The sequence below is a fragment of the Paralichthys olivaceus genome, chromosome 14 (assembly GCF_024713975.1).
Source record: "Paralichthys olivaceus isolate ysfri-2021 chromosome 14, ASM2471397v2, whole genome shotgun sequence".
NCBI lineage: Eukaryota > Metazoa > Chordata > Actinopteri > Pleuronectiformes > Paralichthyidae > Paralichthys > Paralichthys olivaceus.
The window spans coordinates 2,080,695-2,090,283 of NC_091106.1; the positions used below are offsets into that span (position 1 = coordinate 2,080,695).

Sequence of the window (9,589 nt, forward strand, 5' to 3'; positions counted from 1 at the left end):
GAGAGAGAGACCAGTGCGTCCAAATCAACGGGAAGATCACGAGCCGCCAGCTCGTCTTTGATGTCGTCTGAGAGACCGTTGTAGAAAGCATCAAAGAGCGAGGCAGCGTTCCAGTTACTTTCAGCTGCTACGGTCCGGAACTCGATTGAGTAATCGGACACGGACCTCCCTCCCTGTGTCAGGTTAAACAAACCCCGAGCGACCTCTCTTCCTGGTGTAACATGGTCGAAAACTTTCCGCAGCTCGTCGGAGAACAGTTTGACAGATGAGCAGATGGCGGATTGCTTCTCCCACTCTGCGGTTCCCCAATCTCTGGCTCTGCCGGTAAGCAGAGAGACGATATACGCCACCCTGGACCTCTCGCTGGGAAAGGCGGAAGGCTGGAGTTCAAAGATGAGGGAACACTGTACGAGGAACGGCCGGCAGGAACCCGGAGCTCCGGAATAACGTTCTGGAGGAGGCAAACGAGCATCCGACATCGGGGGAGACTGGACATGAGGACTGACAGAGGATGCAGGATCCCGACCGCGTTCCGACAGAGAGAGCCTTTGGAGATGTTCCTGAATGCTGTCCATGCTCCTCTCATGACGAGCCGCCATCTCCTGCAGACCGCCTGAAATGGAGGTAAATTGTTCGTCGTGTCGCTGAAGAGCGCTGGCCTGCGCTCTCAGCTCATTGCGCATTGAGTCTGCGTCGGCTGGGTTCATAGTGGCCAGATTGTTCTGTCGCGCACACTGGTGCTGGCAAGGGAGAACCCAAAAGCACGCCAACAGACAGTCTTAGTGTGGGCAACGTGGTTTATTCACCAACAGGCAGAGAAAAGACAGGCAGAGGTCAAAACCAGGATATCAGTCAGTACAGCAAACAAATCCGAAGGGGCAGGCAAAAAGGGAATCCAAAAATCCAAGCAGGGTAGCAGTCAGGTCAGGAACAGGCAGGCAAGAACACAGAATATAACGCGGGATAGCTAGGCAAGAACACACTAGACAATCTGGCAGGGAGCGAGTGAAAATTACTGGTATTTATACTGAGGAACTAATGAGCAAATGAACTGCAGGTGAGGAGGTGGGCGGGGAAAACCACGTGAGGGAAATGACGTGATAGCAAGGCAGGAAGAAGGGCAGGCCCTGAAATGACAGGAGAGTTAGTTATGAGACATGGAACCAAACAAAAAAACAAAACAAACTAAGTGTTAGTGTGACTACGTTACAGCAGTATATACTGCTTTCAAATCTGATATGACTTTTGCCATACGCAATTCACCAGGATTTGGAAGAGCGTGAGAGGTAATATTATGGAGGGCTTTTAAAGCTAATTTAGGATGAGGAAGTTTGTTTGTTTATTTGTTTTGCAAAAATAATTGCTGTTATTTAATTTTCTTTTTCCTAGAGACAGTATTGAATAAAGGCATGAAGAAATATAAGTATAATTGTTATTTGCTACTTTTGAAGATATATTTCAAGCCATGGTTTTTGTTTCAAATTTAATAATGAGCACTTGGTGAACTTTTAAGTTGACAACTGTAAAATGTATGTCATTTATCTCCACCCTTTGATATGACCCAAAGCAGCAATTAAGTGATTAGTGCAGATTATTCCCTCTAAAGTTTATAGTAAGGCCTCCTTGATAAATGGTTCTACTGTATGTTTCTACTTTGTATGGACTGGTTCATTGTCATTTCAGTGATTTGTGCGTCCAGTACTTGCCATATTTTTTCGATTTGAAAAACTGTACACAAAATGAATTTATATAAGTCCATCTACAACAATAGGGTTGAATTAATGCATTATGTACAATAATATATAATATAATTGGGGTGGAAAGTAACTAAGTACATTTACCCAAGTATTCTTCTTAATTACAGATTTCAGGTCCCTTATTTCGAGTATTTGCATTGTATGAAAATGTATACTTCTACTCTACACTTATATGCTTTTACTTAACTAAGAGAACTGAATACTCCATCCACAACTGAATATAATATACTGTACATGGCGCATATCTATATGGTGATAACATCAAATTTTTTATTTAAGAAAAGCACATTATAGGCAGATCTTCAGTCCCAAGACCTGAACACACATTTCTCAATTACTCTTTTATATCTGAGTCTATATGTGACAATGTATGACACCACAATAGTGTAACAACTTCATTACTGAAGCTAGTAGACTATCTCTCAAGCAGGTCACATGCTCTGACAAAAAGTTCAATTCCATGATTTCCATCATCAGTGAAGGGGTTGATGGGCCTTAACTCTACATTCCGCTGGTGATCATAAGGGGGTTGCAAAGGCACACAATCGAGTGGCCTTTGATGCTGAGGAAGTTGGAGCATTCCAATTGTCCACAGTTGCAGTGGGGACCGACTCTCCATTGTCCTCAAGCTGTGGTTGTTCCACTGGCTCACAAACTCATCCACAGATCTGTTAATTATTGGATGATAAACATGGTGAAGAGCTGTAATGTGAAAAGGTCAGTGCTGTCTAAAAGTCCGACATTTTCCATAAAGAGGAAAAGGTCTTTATAGTATCCTGACACAACCCTGTTTACTTCCGCCCACAATCTTTCAATCCTTTGATTATGGGCACTACATCCAACCATGAAACTTCCTCTGTTTGTTCCTCGATTCTCAATCATGAACCGCGCAACATCAATGTTCTCACTACCAGCATCACCCCTGACATGATGTGGCAGTCCAAATACATCAACAGCACCCTGGAAAAGATGCAAGGCAGTTGATGCTCGGTTGTCTGTGCAACATCTCAGGAAGGTAATGCAGCGACTGTAGCCATCAACTGCTCCATGATACACAAATTTCCATGGATTTAACTTGTGGTTTGTGTCAACATGCCTGAAATAAGAAGAAATTAGTTATTATTATTCTACTTGCAGCCTTCCATGTGTAACATAGTTAAAAAGGTTCAGGTTAAATCCAGCTAAATGGGACAACCACAATATTTTCAATGAGTCAGTGGTCAATGAATTGTGTCATTGACCAGCTGGGGAGAAATAACTAATGTTAATCAAATTTATAAAACAACACATACCACACGGCCTGCTGATGGTGAGCAGCAGTTTGTGGGTTCACCACGCAGATGACCTGGGTTGTGTATATTGTTTTTATTATTACTATTTTAAAAAATGGACTAGAGAACTCCTTCGGCAGCAAGCTCCTTCACCCAAAATGTGTGAAGGAGCAATATTGAAGGTCCTGCTTCCTCCCTGCAGCTGTCAGACTGTACAACAAGCACTGCTCTCAGTCCACAGCATAACATAACCTGGACAATCTGACAACTGCACATCAATACTGTAAACCTGTACATATCTGTAAATTTCTTGTATATTTGCCACTGCTCACTACAGGAATTTATATTCTAGTGCTCTAGGGCTGCTGTAGCACTGTGAATTCCACAAAATGTCTTTTGTGAATTTGGGCTATACAAATACAATTTGATTTGAATTTGATATTATTTTAATCCTTGTAATGTATGGAATGGGTGCCATCTTACATATAGGCCTACCCCAATTCTTAAATCGATTTGATTGAATCGAATTGAAATGAAACAGCAAAAAATGAACGGAGTTGTAGGTAACCTTACCTGTGAAGCTGAAGTCTAGGAAAGCAAAGGAAATGGGGAGACTATTTTAATGCAAATTAACAAACCTGGTTGTTTGTTGCAGATTGGTCTCCAACCTAGCTGTCACTGTGTCAACCTACCCCTTCTTTTTGTAATACTTAAATTTGCAATTTGCATAGGGTGCCAGGATTGTCTACGGTGGAGACGCGCCATTGGTCTGTCTACGATGATGTCCTAGACCGCGATTGGGAGTCTACGGTCGGCTCAACCAATCAGAAGGCGCAACCGTCTATAGTGACCGCAGACTTTTGTAAGAAGGTTATGATGGAGTCGTCGTCTGAGATCACCGACCTGTTGGCGAAGCTCCACCTGCAGCAAAGTACCAGCCGGTGTTACACCATCTTCCGCAATCCTGATGCAACTGTAACTTTTTCACGTCACTCAATTGTAAGTTCACAAACATGAACAACAATGAAGGGAGGAAAGAGATGTGCCTTTTCTAGCTGGAAATACAGTCACTATTTTGAGTTTGTGTCAGCTAAAGATGACAATATTAAGGTTCGTTGTACACTCTGTGCTTCAAAAACATGACGTCAAATTTGAAGAAACATTTGAAGTCGCAGCACGGCACAGTCAAACTCACAGAGAAAGTCCCACCAGGTGGTGCGAAGCAGAGAGCTGCGACTAATGCAGGAGATACATTGTTGACGTTACTGTTAAAAATGCACTTCCAATAAGTGACCTATTGGCAAAACCGGTTGTCATTTCTATGTTGAGGTGGTGGGGGGTGTTGTTGACAGCTGCTGAATGTAATTAATAAAGTAACTTGCAATCTAACTTTTAAAATCAAGTAACTAAGTTACTTTTTAAAGGAGTAATCAGTAATCGGATTACTTTTTCAAGGTAACTGTGGCAACACTGTTTATAATACAGTAAATGCATTTTGTGTTTTCTAAAAACACATCAGTAACACAGTTAAGATATTACAAGAATTACAGTACTGACTGTCTGTGGATTCAGGACTTGCATACAGTAAAAATACAGTACTGCAAAAGGCCAAAGGACAAGGACAAAATGTAAATGAAGAACATTACATTACGCTGTAAATATAACTGCAAAATCAAAGTCAACAAGTGATTCATTCAGCCTCAGCATCACGTCTTTGTGCTGGGTCAGGACAGAGGACATCATCATCATTCCCTGGGCCCCTGCCAAATATGACCAGTGATGATATGTGTAGCCGCATGTCATTTAATAACTTTTGAAATTGTATTGCTATATTATACGCCACTAGGCAAAAGCTCCCTCACTAGATGTCTGTTTGATAGTCTGTTACTAAATTTAAGGAAATTATTCCACTGACATTTAATTTATTGCCATGTCTAAACATGACAGAGGACTCTTGTCTTGACTTCAGTTCCTCACAAATTGATCATCTCGTTAATACTACTGTTGACTCGCTGCAAATAACACTCAACTATATTGCCCCTCTGAAAATGAAGCATATATAACGTAGGAGATTAGCCCCGTGGTATAGCTCTAAAACCCGCAAATTAAAACAAACGTCGCGGAAATTTGAAAGAAAATGACGTTCCACAAATCAGGAAGAATCTCGCTTAGTCTGGAAAGATAGCCTTAGAATATATAGGAAAGCCCTCTGGAATGCCAGAGTAGGGTATTACTCATCATTAATAGAGGAAAATAAAAACGACATCAGGTTTCTTTTCAGCACTGTAGTCAGGCTGACAGAGAGTCACAGCTCTACTGAGCCATCTATTCCTACAACACTCAGTAGTAATGACTTTATGAGCTTCTGTAATCATAAAATCCTAACTATTAGAGATAAAATTCCAAATTGCCCACCCTTAACCGGCACCAATTTATCCTTCAACACAGAGCACCCATCAGCAGCTGTAAAATCGGACCTGTATTTGGACTTCCTGTCTCCCATTGACCTCTGCCGGCTAAACTCAATGATTTCTTCATCTAAACCAACAACTTGTCTATTAGATCCCATCCCTTTCTTGATGTCAACCACATGCAAAGTCAGAAACCCTGGGGCATTTATACAAGGAGCTAAACCAAATCAACTTGCAAAGCAAATTCAGGCACTCACCACAACAGAAATGTCTTGATCACACTTATAAAATAAAAATATATGAACAACTGCACACTGACTTGGAGTCACTATACTATGATTTATTCGTAGTGAACAACGCGTTTTGCATGTAGAGTCATAAGGTTCGTCTTAGGTATTCATGGGTGTGTTTAAATGCCTGACACCTGATTGTACTTGTGCTTGTGCAGGGATATTTGTTTTACTTCTCATTTTAAAGGATCTTGGGATGCTGGAAAAGTTTATGTTGATATGTCTGGCAGCTGATATCCAGGCTGTGGATATCAGCTGCGTAGACATAACTTCACTCACATTGCTTCCACACAGGAAAACAATAAAAGAACACTCTGTTCAGTATTTCCTTGCCTTGTTGGCCATGTGAGCGGATATTGCATCCCATAACACGACAAGTTCTTCCCATGGCTGAAAAAAAACCTGTAGTCCAAAAAAAAAGTGGCACAGGTACTTTATATGGTATACTGGTTTGTTGAAAGAAAGTTACGTCACAATATGGCGGTTCAATCCCATCAGCCATTGTAACAATGAACGTCACATTGACAAAGTCTATTACTGTAGATTGAAGGTTCATTTTTGACTTAAATAGCAGCTAAAAGAACATTCTCTCCACCAGGCCCATTTTAGATTTTTATTTTCTGAGCACTTTCCAGTGTCACTGTTTACAATGTGAGCGTCTCCAATGTCCTAAAGTACTTAGTGAAGAAATCAGTTTGTGTGTTTATTCATAACATGATATTTTGCTGAAGTGAAAACAGATCTTAGAGTTTTGCATTTCAGCTGTTACTTTCGTGATCAGCATCATCAGCATCCAGATGGACCTAGATTTTGGTGATGCTAAATATTAGGTGCAGGAACGTCACCCTTTAAAAACAGTGAATTATTCAGCATTTTTGTTTATCAAGTTTACTGCATTATGTACTGTCTGTCCTCAGTCTAATTGATGGCTGTGCCTGTTGTGGTATTTTACATGATTAAATGTTTTTTAGTGCTTTCCAATTAAATAGGCAGTTAAATGTAAAATTATGTCTTTATTTTCTATCAGACAAACATTTTCAGGTTACCACAGCTGCTGTTCCCAACAAAAACTCCACATCATGTTATGAATTTGTGCTTTTATTTGGTAGGTTGTGTCTATTCTTTTTACTTTCTGCTGTATTGTTGTCTGTGCAGTGCTACTTGGCATGTGGGCTTTGTTTTGACAAAGGAAGTTTTATTTTGCTTTTTAGTCTATGAGAGCAGGGAATGGAAAGATGTTTATTCTACCCTGTATCTTTGTATATTATTTGTAACTGAATGGATATTGTAATAATGTTGTAAGCTTACTTGCAGTTGGCGGTGAAACATGTGCACGAGGACACAGTGGCTCAGTGGGGCACTCTGGTGATATTTACCTGCGTTTTCACTTACACAGTTGTTGTTTGCAAATTTGGGTCAGATTTTTTACTACTTCAGTTGCTTTAAATTAAATTGTTTATTTACCTTTATTTAAATTGGTTATCTTTGTCAGTGTGGCACTGAGGTTCCCCTGGAGATTTTGCTGTTAAAGAAGGTGGCTGGGACTTTCAGAGGAGTGGTGCAGCTGTTGGACTGGCGGAAGTGTGTGGACAGCTGGTTGATGGTGATGGAGCGTCCTGAGCCTGCTCAGGACCTTTTGATTACATCACAGAGCACGGTGCACTGGATGAGGCGGTGGCTCACGGCTTCTTCCTGCAGGTTCTGTTACACCTGCAGCATTGTCCACAGAGACATCAAGGATGAGAACCTGCTGGTAGTTACAGTCCTGGGAAATCCATGCATTCTGTCCAGTTCCTTACTTAAAAATGCCTGTTTGGTCTAGCATATTGATCAAAGAGAGCTTTTTGTTTGTAATGAAAGAACACACGTCCCTACCGATATTTATGGGTGCCTTGCCAGCAGGGGCACACGTGCAAATACTTGTTCTAAGGTGTAAGTTGGCCCTAAACACCTTAAAGATACATTATCTAATGATATAGCTGATCTAGATGAAATTGCCCTTGCTTCCAATGAAGCAGTCAATTTGGGGGTCATCTTTGATCCTGATTTGTCCTTTGATTCACTTATAACTGTGAGCAAGCCCTTTGGCGACTGTGGAGAGGAAACACCTCTGGGAGAAACCTCTGGCAGAACCAGACTCGGTGTGGGTGGCCATCTGCCACGACCGGTTGGGGTGAGTGGAGAAAAATGGGGGAGAGAAGGTGGGTGGCAATGAGGGAGTAGAATAGAGAGAGAGATGGGGTGGTGGGGTCAAGGGAGGAGAGATGGAGCTCAAGAAAATCATATGTGAACTCTATAATTCTGATTATTGTAGTGAAAGTAATTACAGGTCTCATGTTAAAAATGTCTTCCTGTAAAAATAAGTTTAAGCAGTGATTTAAAGATCGGTATTGAGTTTGCAAGCCTAATCTGATAGAGCAGGGAGTTCCAGAGCCTTGGGGCCGTGACGGATAATGCCAGGTCACCTTGAGTGGCCAGCCAATAGAGATAGGCTGGCCGATCTCTGGTTACCACAGAGATTCAAGAGCTGTGAAATGTAAAAAGGTAAAAAATGGCCACTTAAAGGGCCTTTTGTGGGGTTTGACTTATTTTTAGGGTCCTGGTTACATTCGGTCATAGACACTTCGGCTAGAAGTGAGACCTTATAAAATTCCTCCAGCCCTACCTCCTGTCATACACAAGTCAAGTCCTGCATTAGGGGTGGCTGTGGCTCAGTTGGTAGAGCGGTTGTTCACCAATCGGAAGGTTGGTGGTTTAATCCCTGGCCCCTGCAGTCTACATGTCAAAGTGTCCTTGGGCAAGATACTGAACCCCCAGTTGCCCCAGGTGGTCTGGCCATCGGCGTGTGAATGCGATACTGATGGCACTTTGTACAGTAGCCTCGGCCACCAGCGTATGAATGTGTGTGTGAAAGGGGTGAATGTGACTTGAGTATAAAGTGCTTTGAGTGGTTGCAAAGACTAGAAAGGCGCTATACAAATTAGTCCTGTTTTGGGTGTTTTCTGCTCAGGAAGTATTATTATCCAAAAACACCAGCTGTTACTCTTAGGACCTGCAGCCCTTGCTAACAGACAGCACAATCGCTCTGCGCACTCACTCTGAAATGCTGTACATCTCTGATTCACCTTACTGTTTTATGCTGACATATATGATATTTTTTCTAAATCTAACCCTAACCCAGGGAGCGTCATCCTGGAGGAAGGACAAAGCAACCCCTGCCACCTTTTACAGGAGACGGGCTCAGTTCCCCTATCCTAAGCCTAACCAGCTGCTCCCATGCCTAAACTTTACCAGTTGATCCCATGCCTAATCCTAACCCTAACTCTAAACCCAACCCTGCTACTATCAACAAGGGGTTCTGCCCATGTTCCCTGTTTTATCTTAGCACACTGCTCGGCTAATCCAGGGAACAGCCAAAGAATGGAGCCTTCAGTGCCAATCATAACTGTATCCCAATTTGCAACAAATGGCTAAATCATGACATAATGTTCCTGACTGAAGTATTATTATGATGAACTTTTACAACAGCAGCACCATCCACAGCCTCTTCACCACCTGCATCCAACCCTTTCAGAAACCCACACAGAAAGAGATTTTGGCCAATACTGCAGTTCACACTTTTGACTAACCAGATGGAGACCAAATCGAAACATATACACATCATTGTTGACAAAACAGACCCACCACTGCCAACTGTAATATTACAGATGAACTATTTTTTATTTGTGATATCAAAAGCGTATAAAAACACTCACATTAACCCTAACGAATTTTCTAATTAATAACTTACAAAACACAGCAAACAATAAACAAAAACTTGGAATGTACACACACACACAGGGGAAATAACTACAAAAATA

The 9,589-nt window shown here is 41.7% G+C and overlaps 1 long non-coding RNA gene across 1 annotated transcript; it reads left to right on the plus strand.

Moving 5' to 3' along the window:
• Positions 1-2,016: 2,016 nt before the first annotated feature.
• Positions 2,017-5,746, plus strand: LOC138413638 (uncharacterized). The gene is made up of 3 exons (XR_011246048.1): positions 2,017-2,474; positions 2,672-2,772; positions 3,760-5,746. It is a non-coding gene; the product is annotated as an uncharacterized lncRNA (long non-coding RNA).
• The last annotated feature ends 3,843 nt before the right edge of the window (positions 5,747-9,589 follow it).